The 13,118-nt window shown below is 37.7% G+C and overlaps 1 pseudogene; it reads left to right on the forward strand.

Annotated features, from left to right (window-relative positions):
* Positions 1 to 1,503: 1,503 nt before the first annotated feature.
* On the forward strand, positions 1,504 to 1,941 carry LOC129681261 (single-stranded DNA-binding protein, mitochondrial-like; annotated as a pseudogene).
* The last annotated feature ends 11,177 nt before the right edge of the window (positions 1,942 to 13,118 follow it).

Raw genomic sequence — 13,118 nt, forward strand, 5'->3', positions numbered from 1 at the left:
CAGTAACCATTTATCACATTCAGAAAATCTACTCAAAGTGGGGACTACTACAAAATCAATTGTTTTTGGAGAAAGACAGGTACACTGCGTCTTTCAATATCCCTATGCTCACGTGTCTTAGAAACACTGTGACATATGATATACCGATTTAAATGACAAGAATAATAAATGATTCCCACATTGAATTAACACAGTTTGTTTTTTTTCATCATAGACATGTCATATAGGGATTAAGGTTTCTCCACAACAATATTCTTGACTCTCATAAGCTGCTCCTTTCACTAAACTTTACAATGTTACTGCATGAATATGAGTAACACTGGTTGTACTATGAAATATTTGCTTATTAGAAGGTTTTGGACACATACTGATCACCTATTCAATGTGTATACCTCTTACAATATCTGAGTAGATAGAATCAGACTAAACAGATTGGCAGTTCAACTCAGTAGCTGTTATGTCCATATTATTCAAATGGTATTTTCTGTTACAACATTATTTTATTTTCTTCTATCTTAGGGGAGTGCCTTGCAAACACAAATCAGATACCTGACATTGAAGTACATGGAATTGTGAGATTTTAATGATCATCAGTACACTTAAAGCAGTGCTGTTTTTACACTGTTGATTTTCTTTAAAACTTCCAGGACACAGCCAGGTGTGCTGGTACATGCCTTTAATCCCAGCACTTGTGGAGACAGAAGCAGGCAGATCTGTGTGATGTTGAGGTCAGGCTGGTCTAACAAGCAAGTCTAAGTCAAGCCACAGCTACACAGAAAAAAAAAAACTATTTCAAAAACAGAAAATAAAAAGCAGCCAACAAACAAACAAGCAAACAAACTTGACACATTAAAATTTCTTAAGATTCATATCTGTATCAGCGTGCACATAAAGTTACCTTTTATTACTTGTAGAACTTTGAAAATGTTCTTCAATATTATGGTCTTCCTAATTGCAGCCTAAAATATAGTACCAGAAAATATATATTATTGGAAATATATTATTATTAAGACAAAACTTAAATCACTATCTTCTGTGACTCTTAGAACCATGCCTGATTTATTCACTTCATTCCTCCTCATTCTCAATTGGAATTACAGAAGAGAGTCAATAACAAAGTAAGAGTTGTCTTCTTATTTTAAAAGTGAAAGAAAATTTGCAGTCTTACCTATAGCAGTGAGGTTTTTACAGGTCTCTAGCATCACATCTTTGTAGAGTTGCTTCTGGGAAGGTTCTAGCAATGCCCACTCTTCTTGGCTGTATTTCACATGCACATCATTGAAGGTCACCGAATTCTAAAATATGCCATACATTTGTACAAAAGAAAGAGTGGCAACAATATAAATTTATACTTCATTGGCAATATAATTATATAATTCTAGTGCTTCTTCCATTTATTTTCTGACACCAAAGTGCTAGTGTTAGACAGTTGGGTGCTGTGCATCAGGTGAAGGAGGGGAGAAGAAAAAGCCTAAAGGTTAGATTGTAAGGAAAACCAAAAGCATGCTTTGGAAACCTGTGTTAAAGGAGTTTCATTAGTTTGTAAGGCATGAATATGAAGTAGACATTAGTTGGGTTCTTGAGTGATCTATGAATCATCTTCAGTTACTTGGGCAAGTAGGTCAAGATTCTGTCATGAGACAGGTGGAAGAAAAAAAAACACAGTCATCATATTTTATCTAGCAACAAATGAGATGTGGCTATCCGGGGACAGTGAACAGATGGGTGACATAAGTCAAAAGACAGGGTACTGAATATCATGTTTTCACCAGGGCTTAGAGATGTGGCATATTAGTATATGAAAAGGGGAGCTCATATATTTGTGGAAGGGAGAGTGGACTACAGTGAATAGATGGATAAAAATAATGTGAGTGGCAAGCAACAATAATCATAGCTGATAACATCATATTTCTGAGTGACCAGACAAAAGAAAAGGCATAGAACACATGATTATTCTTTGATCATTGTTTTGTATACTTTCTTTTCTAAATCATGTATAGTCTATAGTTTAAAATAAAGATTAAAACTTTTCTATTAAAAAAGAAGTGTTAATGTTATCACTAAGTCATTTTAGAAGAAAACGGAATAACGAAGTTTAACTATGTCATATCTGAATAGGATATAGCTTTGGAATAGTCATGGCAATTAATGTGGACAAAGACAAACAGAGAGAAGAGAGAAAAATAGAAAGAGACAGAGATACACAGAGAGAAATTAACAGATGAACAGTACTAACTACACATCAAAAAATTTATTAACAGTTACTAACTATAAAAAATGATGGACAAGCTGGGTGTATTCTGTCATGCCTTCAATTCCATCATTCAGGAGGCAGATGCAGGTGTATCTTATTGAATTGGATGCCAGCATGATCTATGCAGCAAAGACTTCTAGGACAGCCAGACCTATATAGTAAGACAGAGCCTCCTCTAAAAGTCAATCAAAAAAAACACAAAAGATTGAAAGAACACAGAGGTCTTTACTGAAGCTTCTACAAGCAATTATACATTCACTCCAGTTGTGTATTCATTTTCCAGAAAGCTGCACTGCCCTAGCTTAAACTGTAACTTTAATAAGATCTTACTAAAAGGGAATGCATGTTTAAACAGCTAAAAATAGAAAGATGAAAATATTAGCAATGTAAATAATGATCATAAATAAGCAACATAAGGCAGGAGAGATGGCTCAGCAGTGAGGAGCTCTTGCAAATAATTGGGTTCAATTGTCAGTGTTTAACTGGAACCCACTACTATCAATTGCTATAAGTTCGTGAGTTCTGAACAAATCTTTGGACTACTGTGAGGATCAGGCACACAAGATGTTCATATTCATGTATACAGTAAAAATACTCATGTTCAGTAAAAATTAAAAACATCCCAGATGGCAGGGCTGATCGCACACTGTGTCTGATCAGCGGGGTAGCAGAGACTGCACAGTGACAAATAGTTGGAACTGTTGGCCCCCCAACACCACTGACTGTGTTTCCCAGGTGATAAGAAACCAAATGATAAGAAAAACAATTGGGTTCAACCTCAGAGCACCCAGCTGATCCCTGGAAAATTTCCTGGGCTTTTGTGGCAGGAGTAAGATTTTCAGGCAAATAGACCCAAGAAGCGTGTCCTGATCACTTTTCCAGGCTGACCTGTACACCCTAGGGTACCAGAGACTGGGAGTCCGAGTTTCAAGAAAACCCTACAGGGAAGGAAGCAAGTAGGACTGACCGAATGTCACCCAGTCTAACCCTGGAAAAGGTCCTGCAGACCTGTGGGCGCACAGCAGTCAGCACTGAGTGGGGCTCCCGCCACCAGCCCCACACAGACGAATCTCCATCACAGACAGAACTGTGTGCCCCAGGGCACTAGAGGCTGGGTTTCCCTGTTGCGAGAAAACCCCACAGGGAGGGAGACAGCAGGTCCCAGCTTAGAGCACACAGCTGACCTCCCCACTACTACCACTGCCACATACGGGAATGTTCTCGGGAAAAGTTCTCAGGTTCCTGTCCAGTCACCAGCTTGTAGCCACTCGTAAGAAAGTGCCTATGCACACTACTTACCCTCTCCCAACAGTACAGACTCGGTCTTCCTGTTGGAAGAAAACCCAAAGGTGGGGGAAACATCTGGCTCTACCTTAGGACACCTAGCTCCATAAAAGTTTCTGGTTATCCACAGGCTCCAGACTCCAGCCTCCTGCTGCACACATGAGAGTAGTGCTCAACTGTCACTGATTACCGCTTGGGTACTGGGTCACAAAGCTCCAAATTCAGACCTACAAAAGCCTGGGTTCCCTGAGATCAACCCCCAGATACTGCTAAAAGGGACAACCAGTTATCCCTAACTAAACTGACCAAACCACGGGGCAACCATGTTACAGCTGCAGCTCACTAAATTTACAGCAAGAAACCCAGCAGCAAGGCAGCTGTCTCCAGGACTTCTCTGGGTGAGAGGAGAGCCCTCTTTACTAACAAAGGCCACAATTACCACTCAGGTCTGTACGCCTGAGGTGAGCTGTGGCAATTCTTGAAAAACACCTGCCATTCATTGACCATACCCAAAAAGCTGAGACGGCCTCCTTTGGGAAAAATCATCTTCCTGCCAAGGGGATTTGACACACCACAGGACTCCAGGAAGTACCAGAAACTAAAACCCAACACCTAAGATAGCGCAATGGGTAGAGGCCAGCGTAAAAGCTCAACCAACAAAAGACAGAGCAATATGGCATCCCAAGAACCCAGTTATCCAGGAGCAAGCAGCCCTGGATAGTCCAGTGTAAATGAAATTCAAGAAGATGACCTTACATCTATGCTTTTGAGCAGGATAATAGAGAAAACAAAGTGCGTAAAGAACTAGAGGACGATAAAATCAAACAGATTATTGCCATCTGCAAAGAAATTGAGGAAGATAAAGACAAACAGATTATGGTCATCCATAAAGAAATACAGGAAGTTGGAGCCAAATAATTTGTGGCCTTTAGAGATGAAATACTTAAATCACTGAAAGAAATTAAAGAAACAGAGGATTGTTCAAACAGCTGAAGAAATTGAAGGAAAATACAGTCAGAGAGGTGAAGGAAATCAATAAAACAGCTCAAGATCTGAAGATAGAATTGGAAAAATTAAAAAATAGAGGAAATAGAGGAAATCATGGAGAGAAATAACATAGGGAAGAAAACAGGAACTACAGAGGTAAGCATAACCAATGGACTACAAGAGATGGAAGAAAGAATCTCAGGTGTGGAAGACACAATGGAAAAAATCCATGTATTCATCAAAGAAAATGTTAAATCTAAAAAATTCCTGACACAGACCATCCAAGAAATCCAAGACAACATGAAAAGACAAAACCTAAGAATAATAGGAATAGAGGAAAAAGAAGATTGCCTCCTCCAAGGCTCAGAAAACATTTTCAGCAAAATCATAGAAGAAAATTTCCCCAACTTAAAATAGAGGTCTATAAGAATAAAAGAGGCCTACAGAACACCTAATAAATTAGACCAGAAAAAAAAATCCTCCCACCACATAACAATGAAACAAAGAAAAAACTACTAAAAGCTGAAAAAAAAAAAAAAAACAGGAGTAGCCATTCTAATATATAGTAAAATAGATTTTCAACCAAAATTAATAAAAAGACATGAGGAAGGTCATTTCGTACTCATCAAAGGAAAATTCCGCCAAGAAGAAATCACAATTCTGAACATCTATGCCCCAAGTACAAAGGTACCCATGTTTGTAAAAGAAACATTAATAAAACTTAAACCACACATAGATCCCCATACATTACTAGTGGGAGAGTTCAACACCCCACTCTTAACAAAGAACAGATCAACAAAACAGAAATTAAAAAAGGAACAATATCGCTAACAGAGGTCATGAATCAAATGGACCTAACAGACATCTACAGAAACTTACACCCAAACACAAAAGAATTTATCTTCTTAGTACCTCATGGAACCTTCTCCAAAACAAACCATATAGTTTGTCACAAAGCAAGCCTCAACAGATACGAGAAGATTGAAATAATCCCTTGTATCCTATCTAATCACCATGGAATAAAGCTGGACCTCAAGATCAACAGAAATAGCAAAAAGCCTCCACACACAGGAAACTGAACAACTCACTACTAAACAACAGCTGGGTCAGGGAAGAAATAAAGAAAGAAATTAAAGTCTTCCTAGAATTCCATGAAAATGAAGATACAACATACCCAAATTATGGGACACGATGAAAGCAGTGCTAAGAGGAAAGTTCATAGCACTAACTGCCTTCAAGAAGAAATTTGTAACATCTCATACAAGCAACTTAATGGCTCACCTAAAAGCCCTAGGGGGGCGGTAAGAAGAAGCAGACACACCAGAAAGGAATACACTCCTGGAAATAACCAAACTAAAGGTTGAAATCAATAAATTAGAAACAAATAAAACATTTCAAAGAATCAATGAAACCAAGAGGTGGTTCTTTCAGAAAACGAACAAGACAGACAAACCCTTAGCCAAACTAACTAAAAGGCAGAGAGATACTATCCAAATTAACAAATCAGAAATGAAAAGTGGGACAAAACAAAAGACACTGAGGAAATCCAAACAATTGTTAGGACTTACTTCAAAAGTCTATATGCCACAAAATTTGAAAATCTAAATGAAATGGACAATTTTCTTGATCAATTCCACTTACCAAAGCTGAATCAAGACCAGTAAATCAATAAAATAGTCCTGTATCCACTAAGGAAATAGAAGCATTCATCAAAAGTCTCTAATCCACAAAAAGCTCAGGGCCAGATGGTTTCAGTACAGAATTCTACCAGACCTTCAAAGAAGAGCTAACTCCAGCTCTCTTCAATTTATTATGCAAAATAGAAACAGAAGGAACACTACCAAACTCATTCATGGAAGCCACAGTCACCTTGTAACCTAAACCTCACAAAGACCCAACAAAGAAACATAATTTCAGGCCAATCTCCCTTATGAACATTGATGCAAAAATACTCAACAAAATACTTTGCAAACCCAATACAAGAACACATCAAAGATATCATCCACTATGACCATGTAGGCTTCATGCCAGGTATACAGGGGTGGTTCAGTATACAAATATCCATCGATGTGATCCACCATATTAACAAATTGAAAGAAAAAAAACACATGATAATCTCCTTAGATGCTGAAAAGCATTTGAAAGAATCTAGCATCCATTCATGTTTAAAGTATTGAAGAGATCAGGGATACAGGGCACATACCTAAACATAGTGAAGGGAATATACAGCAAGCCTATAGCCAACATCAAGCTTAACAAAGAGAAACATAAAGTAATGCCACTGAATTCAGTGACAAGTCAAGGCTGCCCACTCTCTCCATATCTCTTCAGCATAGTTCTGGAAGTCCTTGCTAGAGCAATAAGACAATTACAGGAGATCAAAAGAATATAAATTGGAAAGGAAGAAGTCAAAGAATTCTACCAGGGAACTCCTACAGCTGATAAACATCTTCAGCAAAGTGGCTGGATCAAAATTAACTCAAAAAAATCAGTAGCCCTCCTGTATACAAAAGATAAAAGGGCTGCGAAAGAAGTTAGGGAAACAACACCCTTCACAATAGCCACAAAGGACATAAAGTACCTTGGTGTGACTATAACCAAGCAAGTCAAAGACTGTATGAAAAAAAAAAATTCAAGTCTCTGAAGAAAGAATTAGAAAAAGATATAAGAAGATGGAACTATCTCCCATGCTCATGGCTTGGCAGGATTAACATAGTAAAAATGGACATCTTACCAAAAGCAATCTACAGATTCAATGAAGTTTCCATCAAAATACCAACAGAATACTTTACAGACCTCGAAAGAAAAATTCTCAACTTCATATGAGATGCAATCAAAACAGTCCTAAGAGGAGTTTTAATAGCACTAAAGGCCTTCATAAGCTACTAGAGACATCCCATACGAGCAACTTAATGGCACACCAGAAAGCCCTAGGAAAAAAGAAGCAGACACACCCAACAGGAGAAGACCACTAGGAATAACCAAACTCAGGGCTGAAATCAATAAATTAGACACAAAGAGAATAATTAAAAAAAAAATCGATGAACCCAAGAGCTAGTTCTTTGAGAAAATCAAATACATAGACAAACTCTTAGCCAAACTAAGTAAATGGCAGAAAGACACTATCCAAATCAACAAAGTCTGAAAGAAAGAGACATAACAGACACTGAGAAAATCCAAAGAACCATTAACTCTTATGTCAAAAGCCTATATGCCACAAAATTTGAAAATCTAAATGAAATATACAATTCTTTTTAGATTCCACTCACCAAAATTGAATCAACATCAGGTAAAGATATTAAATAGTCTTATACTGCCTAAGGGAATAGAAGGAACCATCAAAATACTCCCAACCAAAAAAAAACCAAGGGCCAGATGATTTCAGAGCAGAATTCTACAAGACCTTCAAAGAAGAACAAATACTGATATTCTTCAAATTATTCCACAAAATAGAAATGGATGCAACATGACCAAACTCCTTTCATAAGACCACAGTCACCTTGATAAATCCTCAAAGATCCCCCAAAAGAAAGAGAACTTCAGACCAATCTCTTTTATGAACAATGATGCAAAAATACTCAATAAAACACTCACAAACCAAATCCAAGAACATATCAAAGATATCATCCACCATAACCAAGTAGGCTTCATCTCAGGCATGCAGGGGTGGTTAAGTATATAGAATCCATCAATGTAATCCACCATATAAACAAATTGAAAAAAAAAACATTATTTTCTTAGATGCTGAAAAAGCATTTGAAAATATCCAACAGTTATTCTTGTTTAAAGTCTTGGAGAGATGGGGACAAAGATACATATCTAAAAATGATAAAGACAGCGTAAAGAAACCCCAAAGCTAACAACAAACTAAATGAAAAGAAAGTTAAATCAATTCCACTGAACTTGGGGACAAGACAAGGCTACACACTCTCTCCCAATCTCTTCAATACAGTACTCAAAGTCCTATCTAGGGCAAGAAGATAACTAAAGGAGATCAAAGGGACACAAACTGATAAGGAAGAAGTCAAATATCACTATTCACAGATGTTATGACAGTATACAAAAATGACCCCAAAAATTCTACTGTAGGAAATGCCTACAGGTGAAAAACACTTCAGCAAAGTGGCTGGATGTAAAGTTAACTCAAAAAAAAAATCAGTAGCACTCCTGTATACAAAAGACAAATGGACTGAGAAAGAATTAGGAAAATAACACCCTTCACAATAGCCAAGAAAAAAAAAACATAATGTATCTTGATGTTGTCCTCACACGCCAGTGAAATACCTATATGAAAAAAACCCAACAACTTCAAGGCTCTGAAGAAAGAAATTGAAAAAGATACCAGAAGATAGAAATATCTCTCATGCTTATGGAGCAGTAGGATCAACATAGTAAAAATTGCCATCGTACCAAAAACAATCTACAGATAAAATTATATTCCCATCAAAATACCAACACAATTCCTTAAGGAACTTGAAAAAAGAATTCTCAGCTTCATATGGAAAAATAAAAAAGCCAGAATAGCTAAAACAATCTTGTACAGTAGCAGATCTTCAGTGGGTATCACCATCCCTGATCTCAAAGTCTGCTATAAGTCAATAGTAATAAAAACTGCACAGTACTGGAATAAAAACAATCAGTGGATCAATGGAATTGAAGTGAAGACCCATAAATAAACCCACACACCTATGGACACTTGATTTTTTATGAAGAAGCCAAAATTATGCAATGGAAAAAGGACAGCATCTTCAACAAATGGTGCTGGTCTAACTGGAAGTCTACATGTGGAAAAATGAAAATAGATCCATATTTATCACCCTGTACTAAACTACAGTCCAAGTTGTTCAAAGACCTCAACATAAAACCAGATACACTAAATCTTTTACAAGAAAAAGTGGAAAAGAGCCTTGATCTCATTGGCATAGAAGGTAACTTCCTCAACAGAACACCAAGAACACTGGCTCTAAGACGAAGAATTTATGAATAGGATCTCATGAAACAAAAAGCTTCTATGAAGGAAAGAACTCTGTCAATAGAACAAAATGACAGCCTACATCCTGACATACAACAGAGAGGGCTAATAAACAAGATATATAAAGAGCTCAAGAAATTAAACTCCAGCAATCCAAATAATGCACTTTAAAACTGGGATACAGAACTAAACAGAGAATTCTCCACAGAGGAATATCAAATGGTGGACATTAAATGCTCAATATCTGTAGTCATCATGGAAATGCAAATGACATTCCATCTTACACTCATTATTGCGAAGGTCAAAACCTGAAGGAACAGCAAGCTAGTGAGAATGTGGAGAAAGAGGAATACTCCTCCAATCCTGGTGGGAGTGCAAACTTATACAACTACTTTAGAAATCAATCTGATGCTTTTTCAGACAATTGGAAATAGTGTTACTTCAAGACCCAGCTGTACCATTCCTGGGCATATATCAAAAAGATGTTCCACCATTCAACAAAGATATTTGTTCAACTATGTGCATAGCATCTAATATTTATAATAGCCAGAATAGGGAAACAAACCACGTCTCTCAACCAAACCATCGTTTTAAAGAAATTGTGGTACATTTACACAATGGATTGCTACTCGGGTATTTAAAAAAAAAAAAAAAAAAAAGGAAACCGTGGAATTTTCAGGCAAGTGGATGGAACTAGAAATGACCATTCTAAGTGAGTTATTCCAAAACCAGAAAAACATGTATGGTATATACTCATTCGTAAGTGGATAATGGCCATAATATAGGATAAACATACTACAATCCACAGACCTAAAGGAGCTAAATAAAAAGGAGGACCCTATGGAGGATAGTCAATTCTTATTCAAAAGGGCAAATAGAATTGACACCAGAAGTGACTGAGGAGAGGGAACAGGATGAGATGAGTTCCTAACATACATATTATCTGAAAGACTCAACCCAGCAGGGGTTTGAAGCAGATGCTAAGACTCACAGCCAAACTTTGGGTAAAGCACAGGGAATCATATGAAAGAGTGGGGGGATAGAAAGTAGAAAGACCCAGAGCTGGCAGGACCTCCATAAGAAGACGAACAAGGACAACAATCTGGGCCCATGGGGACTTGCGGAGATTGATGCACCCACCAAAAACCATTCATGAAGAGGAACCAGACCCCTGCTCAGATGTAGCTGATAGGCAGCTCAGTCTCATGTGGGATCCATAGTAAGAAGAGTAGGGGCTGGTTCTGACATGGACTCTGTTGCCTGCTCTTTGATCACTTCCCTCTGATAGAGGGGCATTGCTACACCACAAAGGAAGAGGATGCAGGTAGTCCTAGTGAGCCTTGATAGGCTGGGGTCAGATGGTAGGAGAAGAGGGCTCCTCCTATCTGAGAAATTGGAAATTGGATAAGGGTGAAAGAGGAACAGAGGGGTGAAATCAGAAAGAGACAAGGGAGGGGGCCAAAATTGGGATCTTAAGTGGATAAATTATTTTTAAAATGTATTTATTTATTTATTACAATTTATTCACTTTGTATATTCACTGTAGCCCCTTCCATCATCTCCTCCCAGTTCCACCCACTCTTCTTCTTCTCTCCCTATGCCCTTTCCATAGTCTCCTGATAGGGAAGGAACTCATCCCCTTCTATCTGACCCTAGCTTATCAGGTCTCATCAAGGATGGCTGCACCATATTCCTCTGTGGCCTCACAAGGCTGCACCCCCCAGGAGGAGGTGTTCAAAGAGCTGGGTTCATGTCAGAGAATAAATTATAGAAAAACAAATTTAAATTAAAACAAATTAACTGTGAATAAAATAAATAGATAAATAAATAAAATCTAAAAAAAAACAAACACAAGAAGTAGAAAGAATGTCACACACCTGCAATTCAATAACTCAGAAAGCTCAGACACTGTTAGTGTCATGAATACATGCCATCCTAAGAAATTAAATATACTCTCTGCCAAATTTCAAATGCAAGATGTAGATGAAGATCAGCACAACAACCTATGCTTACATATACAAAACAAAACAAAATGCTACATTTCAGGCTCAGCAGCCAATGTTGATGTTGATGTCAGGCATGTTGGACTAAATTTAAGCCCAACACTAGACGAGTTAGATCTGTAAGTTCAAAACCTTTTTGGTCTACATACTAACTTTCAGGACAGCCAAGGCTACAAAGAAACTTTTCTTCAGTGTCAAAAAACAGAAACATGATCTTCTCTGGGAGCTTTTTTGATTCAATCAAATATGTTCTGACCAAATTCACTATAGGCTTATTGTCATCCCATGATGAAAATGTAGTCTAATGTCAATGATCCTAAAATTCTGCAATAGCTCATATACTGTTCAAATGTTCACAGTCTCTTCTGACACACAAGAGAATCTCTTGGGTGCCACATCTTATAACATCACAAGCAAGTTACATCATTCCAACATAGATGCACAGAATACACCTTTCCCATTCTTGTAGAGAGGAATGTGTACATATTTAGGGAAGACTGGAACAAGGAAAGAAGATCAGCAAGGAAAACAACAAATCCCGATGCTGTTTGAAAAGGCTTAGATGGTCCTATCCCTGAAACATCTCATATATCCCCAAGATTGCTTACTTCCACTCCCAATAGGCAGACTTATATGGTAGGTGTCTCCTAACTTAGGTATCTCAACTAATGTCAAGATGCAACTCAGTCTTTACCCTCACATCTTCATGCAATGAACCTTTACAGTATCTACACTGGGGATCTGACTCTGTCAAACACAGATGGCTGGCACCGTGCTGAACTAAAGCTACAAAGAAAGAATCTATTACCTTAAATTTTGCATCTTTCTTATTTCTAGAACCAGCACAACATGGGTAAGCCTGTCAAGTTGGATTCTACATTGGCGTGGACAAATTGGGATGGACCGTGCCACACTTGGACGTTTGGAGCAGGTTTTATATTAAGTTCCTTCCTGGCAGTAGGAATCACTTTGCCTACTCCTTCCATTAACAGAAGAATTAGCAGTGGGGAGTATTACTGTATGGATACCATCTTAGGCTTCAAATCCAGAGCTAGGACATTCTCTTTGATGGTGATAATCACCTTGAAAATTACTGCCTCTGTTTCAGCACATGACTGACATCTGAAACTACCTAGTGATGCTTTTCTCAACAAGCCAAAAACTTTACATTTATTTCTGCTCCACTTGTCTCTTTCTTTCATTGTGGTCCTGAATGTATCACTAACAATAACCATTCAACAGATTTAGTATTCCAAGTAAGTAAGAAATGCAGCCCATTATTTTTTAATTCTGCTTTACTCAATTGATCAGGGCATGGGCAGAATAAGTATGATTTTCAGTCAAAATATCACACAAATGACCTCTAGCTTAATTTTCCATGGATTCTATTGTCCACTGAAATCCTATGACCTGGACTTACTCTGTCTGCATTACTCTCAACACTCTGATCTACTAGGTCCTACCAGAACAGTTGATGAAGCTCTGTATACAGCTTTCTAAAGCTTTTGTCATCTTAAATCCTAATGATTTCCACATTCCTTAAAAAGAGAACATTCCAAGGTTCTGTCCAGCATCGAAATCACTCTTCGCATATATTTTTTGTTCTAATTTGTTCTGT

This window comes from Psammomys obesus, unplaced genomic scaffold, assembly GCF_907164565.1.
Source record: "Psammomys obesus unplaced genomic scaffold, mPsaObe1.curated_primary_1811, whole genome shotgun sequence".
Lineage (NCBI taxonomy): Eukaryota > Metazoa > Chordata > Mammalia > Rodentia > Muridae > Psammomys > Psammomys obesus.